The 24560-nt window shown below is 40.3% G+C and overlaps 1 long non-coding RNA gene across 1 annotated transcript in view; it reads right to left on the reverse strand.

Moving 5' to 3' along the window:
- Positions 1 to 24560, reverse strand: part of LOC139360033 (uncharacterized) — a 558829-nt gene that overhangs the window by 56499 nt on the left and 477770 nt on the right. The window contains exon 8 of the long non-coding RNA XR_011616939.1: positions 1773 to 1973. This is a non-coding gene — a long non-coding RNA (uncharacterized lncRNA). The remainder of the gene's footprint in view (positions 1 to 1772; positions 1974 to 24560) is intronic.

The raw sequence follows: 24560 nt of genomic DNA on the forward strand, positions 1-24560 counted from the left end.
CTTGAGAATTTAACTATGTCAAAGGAGTCTTTTTTACTAACTGAAGAAAAATGCGTGCCCTTAATAGATTCTTTAAGATTAGTAAACAAAAAGAATTCGGAAGAAGCCAAATCAGGACCACAGGGTGAATGCCTAATAATTTATCTTCAAAACTATCACAGAATTGCCCTCTTTTGATAAGAAGAATGAGCAGGAGTGTGGTCTTTGTGGAGAAGAACTCCCTGGTGAAGCTCTGTCTGGTTGCTCTGACTGGTCCACTTTTGTGTTGACCGCACCACTTCCTGCCTCTTCGTAGCCATTGTTCTGATTGTGCTTTGTCTTCAGGATCGTATTGGTAATGCCATGCTTCATCTCCTTTTAAATTCTTTAAGAAATGTTGCAGGATCTTGAGCTTACTTGTTTACAATGTCCTTTGAAAGCTCTGCTCTTGTCTGAAGCTGATCTGGGCTCAACAGTTTTGGCACCCATCAAATGAAAAGTTTGTTAAACTTTAATTTTTCAGTCAGAATTGTTTAAGTTTAACTAATGATATGTCTATGGAAATAGCTATTTTTTGTGTTGTTAGTCATTGTTCCTCTTGGCACCCATCAAATGAAAAGTTTGTTAAACTATACTTTTTCAGTAAGAATTGTGTAGCCTTAACTAATTAAGATGTCTATGTTGTTGGCTATTGTTTGTGTTGTTAACCATTGGTCCTCTTTAATAGGGTATAAACAAGATTAATTTTTACTTGCAAATTGATGTGGATGATCTACTGCTATGGGTTTCATCTTCAACAGCATCTGATCCCTTCTTAAAATGAGTTACACATTGGCAAACTGCTGATTTTTTTGAGGCATTGTCCCCATAAACTTTTCATAAAGCATCAATGATTCACCATTTTCCACTCAAGCTTTACCATAAATTTGATGTTTGATCTTGTTTTAATTTGGCAGAATCATGTTGTCCTGATAAGAGCTTTTTAAAACTGATGTCTTATCTTTCTTAGTCCCTCCAACTAGATCCTGTTCAGGAATATTATAACAAGCTAATATGAGTTGATTTTTGTACAAAAACATTTTGAAATCCATGCATAATTTTTTCCTCATATGCATTTTCCATGAACTTTTGGAATTTCCTTCATATTGATGTAAATTTCAAATAAATGTGAATCAAGATCAATAGAGTGACCATATACATGATTTCTTCAGAGACCGGAAATTTGCATTCACTCTAACCTTCCCACCAATGTGTCAGTCTCTCTCCTCTATCAAAATAAGAAAAAATACAAACATGTGCTTGAACACTTATAGTGAAATGTATAATAACATGTCATAAATGTGTTCATTCCCTTAGATCCAAATCATCTTTACTCCTCTCCAAAATCTTCACCTTAGTGCTTCCCTGGCAACACTAACAGATGGTCAGTGAGAATAATAAGAGTCTTTATAGCTACTAAAATCCTTAACAACTTAGATAAGAGTTGGCACAAAACAGACCTCCTCCATCCTTCTCTGTGTGTGGACATTCAAGAACTACGGAGGGGAGAGAAATTTTCTGTGAGAAAAAAAATAGTTATAAGAACTAATGATGAATATTTAGAGAATATTTTATTAGCTTTTCTTTTCTACATGGAATGGCACTGGATACAGTTGGACTTGGGGGCCTGGGTACAAAGCTGAATACAGACAAAGATGGGACATGGTACTTTTGCTTGGGATCTAAAGGATTAAAAGTGATCAAAGGGCAGTAAGGAAAATCAGAGACAATGAAACAAGGAACAGTCTACTTACCTTTTGCTTCAGGCAGTAGACTTCACAGAGCAGTAAAGGGAGTTATGAGGTTACCTTGTAGGTTTCCAGCACACCTCACTTTGGCAAGAGGAAAAAGCTCTATGCAGGAAAAGAGAATATGCATTTTCTTCAGGCAATCACATCATGTCACCTCTGAGGAAACAGCCTAATGGTGGATGGACGAATAGAATGTACCAAAACCTGAAAAGGAAAACCATTTTTCATCATTGAACTATTATAATTGCTAGTTTCATACTGTTAGTCTACTTCCTTGTGATGCACCTCTACTGGTTATTGAAGAAAATATGCATCTATATTTTTATGTAGATATAGCTATAGGTAATATATGTATATATTCTGTAATATGCACACACACACACACATATATATGCTAAGTTGTATGCCATGTGATGAAGGATCCAAGACAAAGAAAACTCTGTGAGTTTATTTGAATTCTTGAGCCCAGAAATCAATTTGTATAGATAAAAATATACAGGTGAAATATACCAAATAATGCAGTCCAATAAAATTCCCAGGTAATATGATGGCTAGGAAGTGAAACAAAAGTTAATATTAGAGCATGAAATTTTCAGATACTTTGGAAAGGTCTCTTGAGGATATCTAAAGGCTGGAGAGGGTTTGATTCAATGGATGTGATGGGAAAATGGCAAAAGGGCAGAAGATCAGCATGAGAAAAGGTGTAGAGGCAGGTATGTGAACATTTCCTTGCAGATTAATAAATAACATATCAGTGGTTGCCTGAGAGTCAGAAACCAATCCAGTGAGAGGGCTGCCTGACTCTATCTGGACCTTACCTTTTCTGAACTCCCACTGCTCCCTTCGTGAGTGACTGTACATTAGCGGGAAGTGGAGACCACACAAGGCCAACATTTTGCTAAAGGAATTTACTTTCCTAGGCTCGGTGCTATCCCCTCAAAGGACCACTTTGCATACTTTCACTTAAGCATCAGGCATTCAAAAGGGTTCTAATTGTTCCTCATCGTGTCAATGTTAAGTTAGTTTTTGATGACTATTATCTATAATAATGTTACTATTTAACACATTTGCGCTAAGGCAAAAAAATTTTTGGTTGCATTTTAGGAAATCCCAGGTCTCTGGCTGTGCCATCTGTTCAAAACAAGGTGTAATTTCATTGCTTTGGGGTATTTGGGCCTCCCTCTGGTTATCTCTTGAATTAGAGCCCATCTGGATGTCAACTCATGACCGTGTTTCCTGTAGGTCCAAGAATAGCTTTTAGGAAAAAGAGTAAATACTGTGATGGTTAATACTGAGTTTCAACTTGATCGGATTGAAGGATACAAAGTATTGATCCTGGGTGTGTCTGTGAGGGTGTTGCCAAAGGAGATTAACATCTGAGTCAGTGGGCTGGGAAAGGCAGACCCACCTTTAATCTGGGTGGGCACAAACTATTCAACTGTGAGTGCAGCTAGAATATAAGCAGGCAGAAAAATGTGAAAAGAGAGACTGGCCTAGTCTCCCGGCCTACATCTTACTCCTGTGCTGGATGTTTCCTGCCCTCAAACATCGGACACCAAGATCTTCAGTTCTGGAATTCAGACTGGCTCTCCTTGCTCCTCAGCTTGCAGACGGCCCATTGTGGGACCTTGTGATCCCACATGTGATCATGTGAGTTAATACTACTTAATGAACTCCCGTGTGTGTGTGTGTGTGTGTGTGTGTGTGTATATGTGTGTGTGTGTGTGTGTGTGTGTATATATATATATATATATATATATATATATATATATATATATACACACTATTAGTTCTGTCCCTCTAGAGAACCCTGACTAATACAAATACCAAAGTGTTGGGTCAAATTATTTATCATCTGGTATGGTGTCCACCAACCAGTCTTGCCTATTCTGCTATAGATATTCTAAAGCTAAAATGTGAGCTTTTGTGTTCTTTCTTTGTGTTAGCAGTTGATGAAAGACAAAACTAAGGAACGAAAGCAAGTAACTTTGTTAAAACAAATTCAACTCACTGAATTTGTCATTTTCATTATTATAAAAAAGATATTTTGACTCAGAACCTTTAAGAAATACAACAACCACTATCTAAAAACAATAAAAGAAAGAAAATGATCTCAGTCAAAAGCAAAGGAACTTGGTGATTTTTTAGCCTATTACTGAGGAGTATTACTGATGATGGCTGGAAGTAGGCAAGTGAGAGTTATTTTAAAGATGTGAATCGGGAAAAATCTCAAATGGCTCAGGAAGACTAAAACACAAAATCTTGACTGATCAAGATTGGCTGATGGATTTAAAAAACTGAAAACAAAATCATTCTTGTAAAATTTGAACCCTCCCCAGAGCTTTTTGCCAATATATAGCTCAGAGATAAATCTGCTCAATCCTCTGGACACTAGGAAGGACCCCAGAAAGCAGAGTGCTAAATTAATCAGGGAGATTTTTCTTAAAGGCTTTGGTTTGGGTTAAAAACCAGGTATTCCTGGGATATATCACTCTAAACTGATATTGACTGTGTTTACTTTGAAGTGGTTAAAGAATGTAATGGCAAGTTTTATTAAAGAGAAACAGAACTAGGAAGGTGAAAGTTTTTGGTTCTGGAAACCTGAAACAGATGGAGAAGGAACCAGATTGAAGAAGTGTAGACTAATAAAGATGGGACATCAAAACAATGATAGTCAAAGCATGGCTTATTTCTGCATCCCATTAACTGATGTGTGAGGGCTCAGTGACAATGGGATGCCTGAAAGGTTAAGAGAAATTTTAGGGATTTCACGTGTATCTAGGCTACACTGTCTACCCCAGATGTGGCCACCACAGCTGACAAATCCTTTTATTTGCCTTCTTCCACCCCTTAAGAACTGGTGAAAGTCCATGTTAAAGATTTAAGACATTGATATTTCTCCTGTGGTATAAAATGACAGGATTGCCTCCCAAGAAGCACAGAATGAGGGTTGGACATATTTTTTATTTACTAAAGCAGCATTTGCCTAATGTTCTGTATTTTTTCTGAAAAACATATTGAGAAAACCTGACCATCAATGTATCAAAACTCCTTAACCATTTCTTTCAAGTATTATGCAGCACAGATATGTACCCTCCTTCCCAGACCATGTCACCTTGCTATTTTATTTTCCATCACACTAAAACTTGGGGACAGGGAGACAGCCAGAGAGAGAAACATAGAGGGGGCAATATAATCATATGAGATAGAGAATTGATGTAGGGACATGAGAGAGACTGACAAAAATGTATAATGGCTGCTCTAGAAGTCAAGAAGGAAGGTCCTTGTACTAATACCAAGACATCCATTAAAACCATGTCTCATATGATCTTCTCTAGCTTTGCCAGTAATAACAAAGAAAGGCAAGAGGAAAGGCATAGCATCACCTGCCATCTTCACCTTCGTCTAGACATCTTCTCCATCTGGCACTGCAGACACTCCACAGTATGGCCTGACCCGTCTCTGTAGCCTGTACCTCCTCTTGTCTTTGACAAGCTCCAGGTTGCTCTCCATTGCTCATGTCATCCCTTCTTATGAAACGCCCTTCCCTCTCATCTCTACTTTCCTCTATTCCATCTATTCTTTACCATGAACCACAGAAGGTTTCTCCTTGGTGAAACTCTCACTGCCCCTTCCAATGAAGTAGGATGTCTTCTTTCTCTGAATAACCAGAGATGTTTGTTCAGACCATGCTTCTAACATTTAAAATATTCTGCCTTATTTGATCCAAAAACGTTTATGGAACACACTATGTGCCAAGCTCTCTTTTAGGTGCTATTCCGTGCCTTCATGAAATTTAAGATGATTTGTATCCAGTGTCCCTAAAAGTTCTTTAAAAGAGGGCTAATTTCATTCATCTTTAGGTCTTCTGCCTACCCACTGAACATAGAAGGGGTTAGAAAGTCTCTGTCAAATCCAGTGGAATATAATTCCAATAGCAAATGTTTCTTCTTTCCTTGAAGGACTGTGTTCTGTAAGATTAGTTCTTGGTCCTATTACTATTACTGTTTCCCTGCCTATAGCAAAGAGAGTTTCTTTCTTTCTTAGAAAAGCAAATGCATACAATATATCCTGGGGATGTTAAGAAGGCCCTTCTGGCTGGAGCGCTTCGGTAAAGGTCCAGGAATTTCCAAGGTTTTGTGAAACTCCTAATATAGCATGTTCTGTCTTGTTTTTCATATATTCTCTAAGGCATCTGCAAATGCCCAATGTTGAAAAATGTATCAAAGAGAAATTGTTCTTAGTTCTGAGGGGGAAAGCTACCGGGTTGACTGCTCTCAGGAGTTTCTCTGGAGTACCATCTTCCAGACTGAAGAACTGCAGTCTACCCTGGCCAGTAAAAATGTAGTGGGAGCCATGAGTTAATGGGATCTCAGGGAAAACTCTTTTTATATGTTCACGTTTGAAGTCTGTGTTTTGGGGATTGTGCCATAAAACCTCAATGAGTATTTATGTAATACATGAATGAATCAAAGAATAACAAAGTGCAAGTTTGGCAAACAGTGGCACGATTATGCTGGAACACAATTATCAACCATAGCACAGCCAGTTTGGCCTGCTCCTGGCTTCTCCACAATGTTGATATTTGCTCATATTGCTCAATGCACCACCATCTTCATGGTGTGTCTGTCTTCTCTCTAGAAGTTTGCCATGAATGAGGGAACTTCACCTTTTTTTGTTTTTAGTTAGCCCTACAGTTCTTTTTATGTATGTATGTATGTATGTATGTATGTATGTATGTATGTATGTTGAAATGGAGTCTCGCTCTGTCACCCAGGCTGGAGTGCAGTGGCATAATCTTGGTTCACTGCAACTTACACCTCCCAGGTTCAAGCAATTCTCATGTTTCAGCCTCCCAAGCAGGTGGGATTATAGGCATATGCCACAACAAACGACTTTTTTTTTGTATTTTTAGTAGAGATAGGGTTTCACTATGTTAGCCAGGCTGGTCTCAAACTCCTGACCTCAAGTGATCTGCCCACCTCAGCCTCCCAAAGTGCTGGGATTACAGGCGTGAGTCACCACGCCCAGCATAGCTCTATAGCAGAGCTGAGTACATAGAAGTGGGCTGAAATGAACAAGAGGAAACTAATCTTGTAGGGATATATATGGCCCAGCCATACTACAAAGTCTGTCAGACCTTTAATATCCTAAAATGCATCAGCTATGTCTTTTTCAATATGTGTAGTCCTAGGTATTAATTGCTCTGTTCTTCAAGATGACTTTTTTAAAAAATAATATTGTTCCCAGACTCCAAAAACATTATCTATGACAGAGAGGGAGAGAGAAAAGACAGTACACACACATATAATAAAAATTAACCATTATATGTCGTGGTCCCATGGTAACAATATTAACCTCTTCCTTCTACCTTTTCTTATGAATATACATATAATATAAATACACACAAAAACATAGAAGTATAAATATCACACCATTAGCATGGTACAATTTAAGCAAGCCATGCGTTGTCATTTTTTTATCCTCTCCAAACCCTGATTGTCCTCTTTAATAACGAACCCTGTTTTGAGATGTGTCTCTAAAACCCTGAATCTGAACCTTTAAAATTTACCTTGTAGAAACTTATGATTCCTAGCATTTCACTTGGTCTATTAGTTAGAAAGCTCTTTGGGAACTTCAAGAAGTTAAAAAATTGGACTATTTCCCATAGATGCCTTTGGCACATAAGTTCTGATGAATTTTTAGAACAATGAATGAATATTTTGGTAATCCTATTCTCTACAATTCAAGATATGGGATCTCGATGATGGAGTAGGAACCTGGATGGCAACCAGAAGTCAAGCAGAAGCATCTCACCATGCGAGCTGCTCTATTATCTCACTACTCCAAAGCGATGGTGGTCATGGCTGCCAAATGTGTGGTGATGGCCACACGCACGCTGAGACCTTCATGGGGAAATGTCAGTCCAGCAGGAATAAAGCACAAAGCATCCTTCTTTGTTTCATTTTAAAAAATATTTTGTCTTGCACAAATACTTTACTTAGAGGAAATTTTCCAAGTCCACCTCATCAAAGTGTGGCAGGTTACCTTGGCTATTGTCAGCATCAGCTCTAATAACATGAACTACCTTCTGAAAATAAAGAAAGTAATGTCTTCCCAGCTCTAGTTGTTAGCACAAATACTCTCCCACAGATTTACGGGAAAATCAGCTTCCCAGGAGGATGGTTGAGAGACCCACTGATGGTCCCTCAGGGAAAGAAAGAGAGGCCTAACTCACCTCACTGGATTTGTCCAAAAGCAAAGTATTTAGAATTCAGGGAATCTTCAGAGGTTGGGATTAATTAAACATGGCATTAATAACTAGTGAAGTAAATGGTGTATCTGTTGATACTAATAATAGGTCAAAACTCATTAACGAGGACTCTTTATCAACAAGAATGTTTCTGTGGGGTGTGGGTATGACAGGTCAGTTGTAACTAAACAGGGTCAGAGATGGCTGCCAGCCATAGAAAAACTGAAATTTTTCTGAAAGATGCCAATACGGAGTTAGAATAGTTAATGGTCCAGGTTATCCAGAATATATATGATCTCTACCACCCATGAAAGAAATGCAAGATAAAAGTGGGCACTACTGGGTTATACACTCACAATTTACAAAGAAGCTTATAAAAACAATAGTGCAAAAATAGTGCCCATTATGCTTTGTATTTTTTTCTTTCACAATTATCCCTTAAATTTTTCATTTGTTGATTTTTAAAATGAGATAAATGTTACTAAGACCCTTATACTATGTTCCTTAACATGCCTAGCATGTAAGACATTCAATAATTTTTAATGTTTTCTAATCAGTTTCTGTCCAGTTTCAATTACATTTTTTATGAATATTTTATCCTTATGTTATAAACTCAGGTGTATTGTAGCATTCAGAGTTTTTTCTCACTGAATCATGTGACGTTTAAAATAAAAATGATTTAAAGGGCAAGTAGGGTTGGGTGTGGTGGCTCACGCCTGTAATCCCAGCAGTTTGGGAGGTTGAGGCTGGCAGATCACGAGGTTAGGAGATTGAGACCATCCTGGCTAACATGGTGAAACCTCATCTCTACTAAAAATACAAAAAAATTAGCTGGGCGTGATGGTGGGCACCTGCAGTCCCAGCTACTCAGGTGACTGAGGCAAGAGAATGGAGTGAACCATTCCAGGAGGCGGAGCTTGCAGCGAGCCGAGATCGCACCACTGCACTCCAGCCTGAGAGACAGAGTGAGACTCCGTCCCCCCCCAAAAAAGGGGTGGGGCAAGTAGGAAGTCTTAAACTCATTTAATTAAGTCTTAGTATTTAAACAAACCTCTTTAACTGCTTGGGACTCCAATAGTTTTGTGGATCTGTGTTGATTCTGCCTATTTTGTGTATATTACATGTATATTGTCATTAAGAGAGACACTATATGTGAAAGCCTGAAAAGGTCAATATACTATGAACACTGAAAATAATACCATCATCATCATCAAGGAAGATAAGCACTGCAATGCAAAACTATTTTTTTTTAAATCACTTCTCACACTTGTTACTTCTGTACTAGAAACCTAGTAGACACCTAAACCTGCCTTACCCTAAAGACACATGACCATACATCCCTGACACTATCACCCAATACAGCCCACATCGAGACCAAGTTACTGGTGCTTGTTACTAGTGTTTTTCACAAGAGCAGCATGAATATTTGTAGTTTTTATCCTCTCTCCAAAATAAGCAACTGCATCGTGCTGACTGGATATGACACCCTGTTTCATGTTTTTCAGAAACTATGTTTTCTTGGGAGACTGTTAATCGATGGCCTGCAGCTGACCACCAATAGAGCTACAAGTCAGTAACTGGAGGACTTTGTGCTACAGTGCAGCATCCACTGAACTGAGAGCACAAAGGCTTGCCCTGCTTCATGGTGAAAGGAGGGTGAAGGTGGATGACAAATGAATGACCAAAGGGTCAACGTCTTGATTGCCTGTCCTATGCCTAATGTGGAGGCTCAAATTGCAAGAAAAGACACAGTCCTCTTCTTTAAGACTCATCCAATCTAGTTGAGATGATGAGCATAAAACATTTTAAAAACACAAAAGATAAGATACTGTCCTCATGAGTGAATTTGGATGACAGAAAACACATGCTGAAGGAGTTCAGAAAAAGTAACCCGAAGGTTTCAGTGATGGGGAAAATTCACAGAGGAACTGAATTTGTGCTGCGCCTTACAAGCACAGGTGGAACACCTGGATGTATGGAGGAGAGAATGGGAAGTGAGGATGCTGGCCTATACCAAGCAGATGGGCTGTGTGGGGAATAGTGGGATAATGAAAGGTCTTGACATCTTGTCAAAGTTTAGATTCAGTGCAGCTGGAAGTGAAGACCCACTAGAGATTTTGAGTTGGGAATAGCCTGGCAATATCAAACAGCTGAAAATACAAAACAGCAATCAGTTTGGGGCTTTTCCCATGGGTACAGAGAACTGAGGGATTAATTCAGGTATGACAGACTGCATATTTCCTATGGCCTCCAAAGTATACCCAGCATTTCTAATGCACAGCCCTCCACAATCAGTACAGGTTTATGGGTGTCCAAGCCCCATCATAAGACAGGGTTTATTCAAGAGCAAGTTGTTGAAGAAAAAGAAAGTTGTGAGTATTTAAAATAATTGATAGGGGTGATGGTTAATTCCCAAATTAGGCACTCCTAAACTGGTGAAAATTTACAAAAATACCCCTGTTCAGAATTTAAGACAATTAATCCAGAGATACCAGTCTTTTCCTTTGTGAAAGGAACAGTGGTTAAAAGCACAGCTCTACAACTTGCTGTGTGACCTTGGATAAACTTATTAACCTCTCTGGGCCTTGGTTCCCCACTTATAAAATGAGCAACCAACTTATGGGTATAACTTATGGCTATGTTATAAAAATTAAAGGAATTGATATTTGTAAATCACTTAAAACAGTAAGAGTTAAGGACAGTAAGAGAAAGCAGAATTTCCCTAAGTATTAAAGTGTGTCAGAGAGTTTCGTTTAATCCGCTAAGAGATATAAATATTTTAAGAATTCTAGAGAATTAATTATAGTAGTGTATCTCAACATGGATGGATTGCGGGAATTATGCAGATTTATATTTTCTGTTGTCATAACTGTGGAGTAGAGGTATGGAGGAAGGGGGAGATACTGTCATCTAGTGGGCAAAGACCAGGGATGCTTCTAAGCATCCTATAATATACAGGATAGCTCCCACATAATGAAGACTAACTCCGCCCAAAGTGTCAGTAGCATCAAGGTTCAGAAACCCTGGATTATATGGACTTGTTGCTGTTCATTATGAACAAGAGAGTCTCACGAAGAAGGTCATGGCAGAGTGGGAACAAAAAGAAAATCCTGAATCTATCTTCTAATGCACTCCTTGTATTCTTTATATTCCTCTGCTAACCCGTTGTTCAACTCTGGTCACTGATTAAGGTTTTCTACTGTAGGCTTTAAATCAGGATATAAGGAGTGAACATTGAGAAAGCGTTTTCTCAACTCAGTCCAGCACGATGTGCTAGCATCACCAATATGTTCATTTTTGTGCCAAATGGACTGTGTTGTAGAGAAGGAACAAAACGTCTTCCCTCAGGGATCATTCTCTTTGGTTGAAGAACCAAGAGCCACACCTAGAAAATTATTAGGAAGTCTCATACAACCGTGTGTGACCAAGATTGAGAACACAACTCGAGATCACAAGTGCCCCAGCTGGTCTTGGAAAGAAGAAATTGGCATAGCTATAGAGTTTCTGAAGGCTTGGAGGTGGCTATCAAGTGTAAGTTAAGCTTGAGAGGTGAATAGGATTTCAGTGGATGAAGGAAAAGCATTCTTTTGAACAGTACTATGATTAGTAAAAGTGTGGTGGTGGGAATATTCGTGTATTCAAATGATGGTGAGGCATTCTCTCTGGAAGGACTGTTTCAGGGGCTGGAAGGTGAGTGGAGAGAAGCTTGGTGAGAATAGAAAATAAGTTTAAATAAAGAGGGAGCTGGTGAAAGCGTTTATTTTTTCCATTATGGAAAAATTTGTTCAAGGTCTTCATGCATGAAAACAACACAAAGGAAAAGGTGTTTAAAAAGCCTGGGCTGTATCAGCACGAAGGTAGACTTCAGCAAGGAAAGAACACGGATGAATCCCACTTCCTGCCCTTGCTATGAGGTGAGGAAAGGGGCCGTCTGCCCTGGAGTCCAACGCATAAAGCACAAGCTGCTAAATCAGTTGTGCTTCCTGGGAAAGGTGTTGTTTAACCTAGCAACAGTTTTAAGTTTGTACACATTTGCATGCCGAGATGTGCTACCACACAGTGCCATTTACAAACACCACCACGAGCCCAGCCTTTAGCTTGGGGTGGGTATTCATGTTTACTTAGCTATGTGGGTTTCTTTTTTTCTTTTTTTTTTTTGGTTGCTAAATTATACATGTAAATCAATATGTATCTTGAATTTACATACCAAATGCAAATGGTGTGACTGTCACTTTTTCTCCTGTTCCATATTTGTTCTCTGCAGAATGAATACCATATGCACCTTCACTGAATCACTCTGGGCCTTTGCCCTTCTTGCTTCTCAGAAAATCGTCATGGATGAAGTGGAAGGAAGATTTCTGCAGGGCATTCCAAACACACAAGCAGTGAGGGCTTACTGCACATAGCCTAATAATAGGAGTTCAGAATCGGAATTGGACAGTTAATGTAAACTGAGGAAGCATAGCCAATATCAGACAACAGTGGGTGATGGGAGCTGCTGTGACCGGAGAATGGATGCCTCATTTACAGATACTATGTTTTAAAAGAAAACTAAACCTGCTGGGAAGTAGGGAACAGACACTAGGCCAAAGGGCCTAGGAGCTACTCGTTGGCTGCCATTGTCATGTGCTGTATGTGCCAGCCGTCAAAGTGTAGGTCAAAGGTCATAATTCCTCCGAGGGATCTGGTCCCCTGTGTCCCAGTGCCCTTGTCAAGGATAAGCCCTGGCACTCCTACGAGGTGATCAGCATTGATCTGTAGTCCCAAATTCCTTATATGATGGTTTCCTCTTTTCTTGGTTGACCTGCAGTCTTTTGAGGGCCTAGGACTCCAGCTGGTCAATTTGGGCAGGGCCCAGGACATTTTCTTTCTCCTTCTACCCTGTGCACATGGACTTGGAGACAGCACGGCTCATTTGCCTTCCTGATTAGTCAGTTCAGTGGTTATAACCAAAGCCCCACCCAGAAACCCTCCCCAGGAAATCCTGCTCCATCATTAATTTTAAAAAAAACAATATCAAATAGACTCTAAGACATGAATTCCGGGAATATTTTGGAGCAGAAAAGCAAATTAGCTTTCCCCTGGTCCCTCTTCTAATTCCAGCTTGAAAATTCTACCCTTAATTCTGACATTGTCTTTCTTCATGTGAAATAATTCCTATTAACTGCATAAAATTGGCAAGATTAATTCTGAGGGTTTAAAAAAAAAAAAAACTAAATTTGAGTTTGATCCTTTTCACCAAATCTCACTGCAATTTTTTTTTTTCTGCTAGTTCAATACAGTTTCCCATTAAGAACTATCAAATTCAATCAAGGTACTCAATTCTTATAGTTCAGCTTTCCTGAAATCGAGCACTCTTCCCTCCTTCTCAGGGAACTTTGCTAACAACATGCATAGAGTTGTCACTCAACCTCAGTTACATCAAACAGATGCATTTCTGGTCTTTCATATCTAAGACAGGAGCAATAAGACCTTAATCATTTCCAAATGGAAACAAAGTTCTCCAGTCATTGACAGCCATGCTGTGTCAGCATCGTAGATTCCATCATCCCATCCAATTGGTGAAAAGAGCTCTGCTCCTTTCCTTCTGACTTCTCCCCACTCCTCACCTATTGAAGGGCTTCTTTGGGAATCCAATCATATTTGAAGGGCAAGGGCTAATTTCAAAGACCAAACATTTCAAACTTCTCACCAACCTTTAAGAATGAAAGTGAATGCTCAGAATACCCTAAAATAACTTAAGCTGTGCTTATTTAATTTACTTCCTCCATACCCACATGCACATATATCACTTTTTGTGTGCGTGTGCTAGGAGGGAAAGCAAACCGATGTACACTGTAATGGAACCACTAATGAGCTGATACTATCTACTGGCCTCTTTAAAATGCTGTTCCCTTCCTGTTTTGCATTTGTTGGGTTATAATTTTAAATTACCTATGCATCCCCAGCTCTCCTCCTTACCCCGTCTCTCCAGTGCTTTCCTCCCCCTTTCTTTCTGTAATCTAAGAATGACATTTTCTTAAGAACAGAGATTCATACTTTTACATGAGCACACACATACATATATGTGCACAGACCATACCTACGATCACCCAGTTTTAGGTTGAAAAAGGCGTGTGTGTGTGTGTGTGTGTGTGTGCACAAACTGTCCTTCTCTGTAGCTCCCTTCTTCCAAACAATGTTGTGAGCTTCAATTTCCAGGCATACACCATTCTTTGTTTGCTAGGGATTCTTTGATTCTTTTTTGACGCAGTCTTGCTCTATCGCCCAGGCTGGAGCGCAGCGGCACGATCTTGGCTCACCGCAAGCTCCACCTCCCGGGTTCACGCCATTCTCCTGCCTCAGCCTCCTGAGCAGCTGGGACTACAGGCACCCGCCACCACGCCCGGCTAATTTTTTGTATTTTTAGTAGATACGGGGTTTTACCGTGTTAGCCAAGATGGTCTTGGTCTCCTGACCTCTTGATCCACCCGCCTCGGCCTCCCAAAGTGTTGGGATTACAGGCGTGAGCCACCGCGCCCAGCCCACTGTAAGCTTCTTAAGATCTGGGACAGAAGCATCCTTTCAGCACTTATCCAAAGGCTGGACATACGAAAGTTGCTGAGTGAATTTTGACTGATAAGCACTCTAAGCCACTGGGATGAAACCCTACAGTTGCACACTGCAGTCAATTCCGTGAAGTAGCAACGCCACCTAAGTCAGCTTCTTAACCACTGAGTACTTACCCAAAGGGAACTCTGCCCTCCAGGAGAGTAAACATCATTTGGACTCTTAACATTGTGAAGTTGGTCAGTATCAGGGGTGGAAAGGGCTTTAGAGACTGTTGGACTCAAATGCCTTGCTTTACAGATGGAAAATAGGCTGATGAGGTGAAGTGACTCACTCAAGGTCACACCAGGAGTTGGTGGCAGGCTTGGATCCTAGAATGCACACTGATCTCCTTTCCTCGCCTGCTCTCTCCCTTCCAATCCCTGCCCAGCCTCCATGAAAGAGACTCTGAGGCAGAATGTCAATTTCCCTGTCAGGGGTGTTTGATTTGGCTGTGAAATAGAGGCTTGTTCTCCCTCAATATCATTTATTGGCTTTTTTTTCTTGTAATTTTGTAACTATTTGGATTTTCTGGGGGGGGGGGAAGGGGTAACTATTTGGATTTTTTTCTCCAAAGTTATCTCCAGACCTGTAATCTCCCAAGCTGCTTGTCCACAATCACTCTCTGCTCTCCACAGGAGGGAATCATCTGTGGAGTGGCTGCCAAAACTCAAGAATATTCTTCACAACATGCCTCCGCCAGAGCGGACCTCTAGGCCCACGGTCCCGCTCTCCCTTGGATTCTTGCTGCATCTTTCTCTGAAAACTCAGGTGTCACTCAGCATTGGATTTGTGTACTGTTAGCTTCTTCCACTCCCCCCTCCTTTCTTTTTCCTCCCTCCCTCTCCCCTTTAAGCAGACATTTGTGTTCAAAGGCACTGTACCCTATCTGGCTCTAGTCTTTTCCCAGCAAATTCCTCCTCCCCAGCCCTGGACCTTACAGTGACCTCCTACAGAAGTTGTTTGGCTATTTCTTCTAAGACTCAAGGCCCTTCCATGCTGCCTAAGAAGCTCCTTTCTAGGGAATCTCTTTTAAACCATCAAATAGAGTACAATACCTGACTTTGCTGTTTTGCTTAATTACTTTGTATAACATTTGGTAAATACTATAATATTCTGATATATAATTTGGAGTACATTCCTTGTGGTATATGTGGTCTTTTTTTTTTTAATAAGAACTATTTACATTCTCAATCTAAAGGTCCATATCACAATCCTGTATTACAATATTGTACTCAAGACAAAATCAGATTACATGTGGACTCACGATGCCTCAGGAATGTGCTTTGCATACCGCTTTTATTTTCCATAAAACATGCTATTGCAGCACAAGAATTCTGAGAGTATCCAGCACTCTGGGCAAGGTAAAATATAAAATTTAAAAGTTAAAGAGAAACAAAAAACAAAGTGGTGTCTTATTAAAGAGGAAGAAAAAGGAGGTAAGGAGAGAGGCTATTTTTTTTTCCAAATTAGCCGTTCATTATTACAAAAATAAAAAATAGACAAATTATCTTTTCCAAAGTGCCCAGACAGTCTTCACAAAGTCCCTAGCGTCCTCTCCACCATGCAGAGGCCTCCAGCTGTGCCTGCCTTTCCCACCCCGGGCGCCCTTATTAGCTGTGACACACACATGCACACGGCAGGCCTTGCTCTGTCTTCTGCTTACTCCAAGCATTTCATATGAATCCCTTCCCTCTTCCCCTGAAGTTGCTTTCCTAATATCTGTTTTTATTTTCCCCCAGTTTCAAAGATGTAGGTTTTCTGAACAACTGAGCCCTGCCTTTCCTCTTCCACCCTCCATCCAGAGTAACAAGCGTCTCTTCTGTCGGGCCTGCCAGGCCTCAGGACTTTCTTGGCCTGAGTTGTCAGCTTGCCGGGGGCAAGGTGATACCCTGTGTGGCCTATTTCCAACAATACCCTGCCCGTTAGTCTAACCAATCAGCTGGGGAAGGCATAATGTCTGTGCCAGCCTCTTGGTCCATGGGCTACATGGGTGCACAGCATTGCACTGTCCTCTTTCAGGAATGAGAGATTCTATAATAATACAAAGGGAACTCTGCCCTCCAGGAGCTCAGAGTCTGGGCAGACAAAAGGCACATGCACACGGAAAGAAATAAAGAATACAAAGTAAAGAGCCATTTAGAGTAAATTATGGTGTAGGCAGTGGGTGCTTGAGCAAGGAGAGCAGGAACGCGTCCTCATGGGAGAATGGCAGGAAGGGCTATATAGAAACGGGGGTTTAGGAGGACTGGAGTGCTCCTGGCTCAGAAGGGGAGGGAGAGAGCCGATGCAATGCCCTCCACTATAGCCTTCTTCCTTGTACCACCTGGCAGCTTTAAGAAAGCAATGAAGCTACAACAGCCAAGTACAGTCAGAAGGAGGTTTGGGGGTTAATGAGTTTTGTTAGCGTGTTACTTTAATTGCTGTCGTTATTTCTGTACATATGCCTAGAGGCTTGCAGTGAATGCATTTTATTATTAATATTAAGCATTTTGTACAGCACTTTCTGTTTGCAAAGTGCTTTACAATCATTAATTAGTTATTCCTCCTGACACCCTGGCGAGGTGATCCAGGCCTCATTCACTCCCCTGCTCGGTTATAAATGACAGCCCCAGTGTGTTGAGGTTAAATGACTTGGCCAAGGTCACCAGGCCCATCAGGGAAAGGCTAGGATTAGAATTCCCTTGTCTCCCTTTAGGCTGGGGCTGATACTGCTGGACCCAGCAGCTTCCCTGGACAGTGCTCATAAATGTTACAATCAATAAATAAATGAAGCCAGAGGCAGGAAAAAAATGGTTCCTAGGCCTCATTGCTAAGGCCTAGGGACACCTCTGTCACAGTGGCAGCAACTAGAAATTGCTGAGAGAAGACCAAAACTGAGCTCCAGTAATAACATAACCTTCGGCATTCTCATAGCCGGTTTTAACGCATCCTCCTGGAGACCCTCGCTGTCCTTGTTGCTGACTCCTTTGAGTCCATTTCCTTTGCACATTCCTTTTTAACTCTGAAGGCATTTACTGCCCAAAAGGGCTCCGAGATGTATAATAACGTGGTGATGCCTGAAAGAGCACCGTGTCAATTTAATTTGAACCAATTTGACAAGTCTGATACACTTTCAGGACAGCAGCCCACCACGAGACGACACAAGACTTCTCTTGTTAGGTTCTTACCCTCGCTATTTCTCCTGGAGGTAATTGCCCTAGATCAAGAGACCGATTGTAAACACGTTATGTTTTGCTGACAACACAAAGCTGGGGAGAAGCAGGAACTCCAGTTTGAGAGGCAAGGAAAATGCAACACGATGTGCTTCCCTCTCTAAGCTGCTATGCGGCAAATGAAATTCAGTATTGACAAACGCACATTAATGCCATTGGCCAGGGAGAGGGGCGGACAGGAAAATGCTGACCTGCAGAAGGAATATTTTCTAAAGGTGTCCCTGGGCCGCATTGCTGGAAAATTCACAGACGGAATCATTAGATTCCAGAGACTCTGGGAATTGTATTTTTATTTTAAAATAATTCATCAACTTAGAAAAGCATTTCCCCCTACCTTACTTCTTTCCCTACACCTGCCCACGCCCACTCTCTGGCACTTGTGCCAACCGGAGTAGCTCCTAAGACATTTCCCAGGGATTAGTGATCTAAGCCAACATCCTGTAAGGAAATAGGGATTTTTCTAAAAACAGGAGTACCCGATTTAAATCCCCTGATGACAGATGTTTTTTAAAAGAAAAACCTGTTTTGCCTCAATTCAGGCAGGACGAGCCCAGCCTTGATTTATGTTCATTACTCTCACAATCTTCCTTTCAGATGTGAGAGGGGATCATGATTGTTCAGTTTGTAGCACATTTCTCACTTCCATTTTGATGATATTTCCAGAAAAATGTCAGAACCAGATGGGCCACCTTCCCCCGCAACTCCTAAAGTTAGCTTTACCTTCAAGGAGAAGAAAACACCATCAATGGTTTAGCACATCCTTCACAAGGTTTCCTTTTTTGGTTTGTTTACTTGTTTTAAGCAATCCTTCCCTGTGCTAAAATGAGCATATACTAGGGATCTGTCACCCTGCTACGTGCTGGATAGTCGGGGTGGGCAGTAGTTAGTGGACACATGAGGAAAAGATATCAGGCTCTGTTCTCAGGGAACTTACCATGGGGGTGAGAAAAAAAATAAAAGTGGACTTAAAAATAACAACTCTGCTCAGCTGTACTAGAGATGGGTCAGACGCCGACAGATAATCAGTGTGACAGGAATTTGTGGGTCAGGGATAAGAATAATCTACTGGGAACTCATAGTGGAAGAAAGGTTTCAGCAAGGCCTTGAAGAATGAATGCCATCTATCTACACGCATGCCCACAAACAGACACCTATGTTTTTTCCCTAATCTAAAAGTCCCATCTGACCTAGAATCACTGATCAGTGCTCTTTGAATTCTACTTGACTGCCCTCAAGGTTCTAGAAGCTGGAGAGGAATTTGGTTTGGGGTTCATTTGGTTCACAGTAAAGGCATCTCAGGACAGCCTCTGTATTTGTGGTTACAAAAATACAAGAGCACAAGACCTTATTCCAGGACACAAAGAACTTGGTTTTCTTCAGTGTGGCTTTTTTTTCTAGTGAGGCTCTAAATGCCTGAGCCAAATCCCCAGGGCTCCCACGGGGCACTGGGGCTCCTAGAGGAGAGCACGTACTGATTTTTCCTGGACAGTACTTGATAGTCAGAGCCACTGGCAGAGAACCGCAGTTCCGCATGGCTTCTCTCATTCCACTGACACCCAGGGCACTGTAGATCCCTGGTCAAGTTTTTCAGGGTGGCACTCCTTCACTGTGCACATTTTTGAGTGCCTTTGTAACGAAGTGTCATTGTTTGAGTAGTTCTCAGTAATAATATGGAAAAATAACTAGTATTAATTAAACACCTATTGTTACTGTGTGTAACTTACTATGCTAAATGCATTGCAATATTACTTTATAGAATCCCCAAGACAGCCCTCTGAAGTAGGCATATCCATTATTCCCATGTTTAACATGAATAACCTCAGGCTTAGAGGGGTTGCTAAGAATTTCAAGCTTATACAACTAGTAATTGATGGTGCCGTGGGTAAAGGCAGCTCTGGCTGACTCCAAGCTTTCTGCTCTTAATCCCCACCTCCTTATATGACCCAAAGGAGAGGACAATACAGTATATATACAGAATGGCTGCTCTTCCATCTCAACTGTTTTTAACCCAGATGAAATCTTGAAGTTAAGAAGAAAGACATGAACCACCAAAACAGATATCAACATTTCCACATACTGACCGAGTGCGGTGGCTCACGCCTGTAATCTCAACACTCTGGGAGGCCGAGGTGGGCGGATCACGAGGTCAGGAGATCAAGACCATCCTGGCTAACACGGTGAAACCCCGTCTCTACTAAAAATACAAAAAAACTTAGCCAGGCGTGGTGTCGGGTGACTGTAGTCCCAGCTACTCGGGAGGCTAAGGCAGGAGAATGGCGTGAACCCGGGGGGCGGAGCTTGCAGTGAACAGAGATCGCGCCACTGCACTCCTGCCTGGGCAACAGTGCGAGAGTCCATCCACGTCCTGATGGACTTACTTTTGACTCATAAGAGAATCATTCTGTGACTACTGAATATTTTTTTACAAATAATTATTATCTTTTGTTCCTGTTGCTTACAAAAGCAAATGAGACAGAGCAACCACTCCCATTTTAACCTATAACAAAAATGAAGTTGGTGGATATATGGTTACATTCCAAAGGAAATGATGCTGGCTGCTGGAGGGGTCAGGATGAAAATCTCAGTTTGTCTGAGTCCTCACCATGATTTTGAGAGGGTTTTTCAAAAACATTCTCTGAAGTTAAATCTAAATGTTAATTTAATCTTCAGGAATCTAAAGAGGTCCTCACACAAAGGGGATCATAAGTCATAGGGTGCTAGAACTGCAAAGAGATTCTTTTAATCAAAACCCTAATTTAATAGTTGAGCTCTAAGTCTTCGTAAAATGTGAGACACATGGCAATAAAGGACTCTGGACTTTCTGATGTGGTTGTACCAACCTAGACTAGAATCTGTCCTTACTCCAGAATGTGATTATTCCATGGGTGAGTTATAACTAGCCCAAAGTATAAAAATATATAATCTCAAGCAGCTTTTCAAGCCTTCACAGATCATGCCACCACTAGCATGGAATCCTAAACCAACAGACTAGATTCAGTCTCTTTGTCTTGACTTTTTCTAGTTCAAGTGCTAAAAAGTATCAACATAGTACTCCTATGATATACATAAAAACTTTCAATAATCATATAAATAGGGATAAAATGAAATACCATCACAATAATAAAAGTAAGAAGAGTTGTGTGAAGTTTTACAAAGTCTGAATTAGTGACTATGTCAAATAGATATAAAGCTTTATTAAAAAAATACTTTGTAGATATTCAAACTCACAGCTGTCTAGCAATGACTCCATATATTTTTCTAGTGAATAAATAGCGAACATGTAGTTAATGCAGGTCTTATAAGTGCACCTCTTAACTAGGCTGTCTAGCCCTCCGTCTCCACTTTCAAACATGTTTGTGGCCGGGCACGGTGGCTCATGCCTGTAATCCTAGCACTTTGGGAGCCCGAGATGGGGGGATTGCCTGAGCTCAGGAGTTCAAGAGGGCAACATGGTGAAACGCTATCTCTATGAGAATTAAAAAAAAAAAAAAAAAAAAAATCAGCCAGGTATGGTGGCGGACATCTGTAATCCCAGCTATGTGGGAGGGAGGCTGAGGCACGAGAACTGCTTGCACCCCGGAGGCAAAGGTTGCAGTGAGCTGAGACCACTGTGCCACTGCACTCCAGCCTGGGCAACAAAGTGAAACGCTGTCTCACAACAAACAAACAAACAACAAAATAAAAACATGTTTGCACCATAACTCTGCTTCATCCCCACCTTCTTTTAAAATTAAGTTCCTTGAGCACAGCATTTTGCAATGCCTTTTCCTGGGGCTGTTCATAATTCTATCATAAGGAATTTTCAATTTATGGTATCCATATTAATTCATAATTTAGTCTCAGTGATAGAACTTCCCTTTTCCTCTGTGGGTATGAGAAATTTAAGACAGTCTCACAGGACATTGGTATAGTAATTTAGCTTTGAAATCCCCAAATCTAATTTGATTGAATTCAGTGTGTTTGCTAAACATCTACAGTGTATTCAATGCAAATTTTTTTTTTTTTTTTTAATTCTGAGGGATGTGAGAGAAAGTGCAGAACATTTTCCTGGGTAAATTTACAGCTTACCATAGAATAAAGAATGTGTATACGTGAAACAACAAATAACCAGGTAATGGAGAATATGAAATTCAAAAACATAGTAAAATGTAGCAGTAGCATAGACGGGAACATTAGGGAAGGAGAGGTCAATGTTGAAAACAGTGTTGTCCTGAGAAATTTAGTGGGTAAACGCCTAGCTAGGTTTGCACTGTAGAGAAAGGTGATCATCTAGAGATGGATGTAGGGTTTTCCACTAAAAGGAGATTAAGGTCATGACCAGCATTTGGGCAGGACAAAGCAAGATACTAAACAATCTGATGTGAGGCACATGTGACAGAGGAGGCAAGGTCAGCTTAGAAAGAAAGTTTGGTGCAGTAGATAGATGGCCACCCCCATGCACCACAATACACAGATCTGCAGGATGTTCTCCTGTTCACGGGAGAAACAACAGGCTCAATTGTAACTTGGAGGGACTGTTCAGAGCTCCCTGCAGATTCTCATTGAAATATTTCTCATCAAGAGAACATTTAAGAGGATGGAGAGGGGTGCAAATGGCCAATAGAAGGACTTACTGAAATGAAAGCAGCAAAATAATTTCCCAGATTGCTACTGACTAATAAAACAGGCCATGAGGGTCCATGGTTATTACTTTAACAATTAGTTAATTTTAGCAGCAGGGAGGCCATTAGCTGACCAGCTCACTCTTCTGCCCAGCATATCCTAACCAATGAGCTGTGATTGGGGCAATAAAAATGAGATTGTGCCCAAACAATAAAATATTTAGACTTTTAATATGTTGGTGGAAATGGACTACATTTTAAAGTGACAGATCATCATATTTTCCTTCACTTTATTTATTTTTCCAAGGCCAGTGTGCCTAATCATTGCCTCAGCAGTCTGAGAGAAGGTATAATAAAAGTAACTAAAAAAGGAAAGAGGAAAGATGGTGGGAAGAAACAAAAATTAATAAAAGGAAAGTATACAGATACATTCTGTGTGCTAGAGTGAGTAGACGTACTTGAATTTTGTTTCTATAAAGGAAACCAGGATATGTTTAAAATCACAGCATAAATATCAAATTGGCCTAATTTATAAAGAATATGAAAATTAATGATGTAAACATAAGTTTATCTTTGAAGAGTGTCTATGGGTAATGTCTTCATCCATAAATGCCACCCAAATGTAAGTAAATTGCCAATTTTAAATTAATTTGCAGAATGCATGCAAATAACTTTAAAAATCTATATACAAATTAATGCAAATATTATAAAACTCCTGAAAATGGAAATGAGTATGCTTAACTTTCTGCACCAATAAAGCTAACATTTATAGTACTATTTTCTTTCAACTGAGGTTTGTTTTTCTACACCAAATGAGCATAATATAATTGTGAGATTTATCCTGAGGTGAGCATCCTGACTTTTATCTTTCTTAAAATCCTCCCTGCTGCATATATACAATAACGATCGCCCAATCAGAATTGATCTGTCTTCAAACCCATGGTCTGCAGTTGAGCATCCTTGTCTCACCTCATTGGGAATGTACTTTCTCTCTCTATCCTAATACTACTCCAACATTACAACATATAAGGTCCATCATGAAAAACTGAGCTTCTTGCTTGTAAGTACACCCTATTTCCCACATGATATTAAAGGTTTTTAGTATTCTACGGAGATTTCATTGTGATCTGAAGCAACCAGGAAAGGCTTTGCAAGGAAATGTAAACCTGAACATGCCTTGAAGAACAAAGATTGTTTGGATGGGCAAGAGGAGAGGGCAAAGCTCTATGTCTAAAAGATAAGACCTAGATGAGGGAGGGTTAAAGGAACACACTTGCTACTTTTCTGAGAGCAAAGGCCACTTGAATGAGGATAGCTCAAATGCAGAGCAATAGCAGAGCCGACTACAGCTACACCCTACAGATGGGCCTCCAAACCAGTGAGCCCAACCATGAGACAACCCTCTCCAGGTCGGGTTATGCATCTCCTGGACCAGGAATTCTTTTGGCTTTAGACTAGCACATGGGTAGCCCTTGCATTGCTTTCTTGGCATTACATCATCGTTGAGTTCTTGGCAGATCGGTTAGCTTCAAATTTACTAGTATTCATTATGTGTTTAAAAAAAAAAAAAGAAGAAGAAAAGAAAAGAAAAGAAAGAGGATAATTTACATTTCCTGATTCAAAGCCAGGGCCTATTCATCATCGCCTGCACATCGCTTATAAAGATGATAAATGAATGTATAGTAACTGAACCCTAAAACAAAATAATGTGTTTTTCTTAAAGCTTCGCAGGGCTGCATTTCCGTTGTAATTAGTTTACTTTTTTTAATCAAATTCTGTTAAGCGGCAGTCAAAATGAAAGCTGATTTTCAGACCGCTAAAAGCAGCCCAAAAAGGAGGAGAGAAAATAAGGATATTTTTTCACATTTAATGGTGCAAAAATATCAAGGTAATTGCATAACTTTCAGAAACAGCAAGAATATAATCATGTCTCACTGATTGTATGATATTCAAATATAGGAAGCTATAAGAGAACCTACCATTTGATAGAAAACCTAGTTCAATTGCTATTCCATCTTTGGAAATTCACATTAAGAAGAACATCTTTAAATTTCTATGGGTCTACATCGCCCATAGGATAAATTCCAAATGCCAAAATATTACCATTTCAACTTCATACTCCTTCCTAAAGTTA

The sequence above is a fragment of the Macaca nemestrina genome, chromosome 19, assembly GCF_043159975.1.
Source record: "Macaca nemestrina isolate mMacNem1 chromosome 19, mMacNem.hap1, whole genome shotgun sequence".
In the NCBI taxonomy this organism is placed as follows: Eukaryota; Metazoa; Chordata; class Mammalia; order Primates; family Cercopithecidae; genus Macaca; species Macaca nemestrina.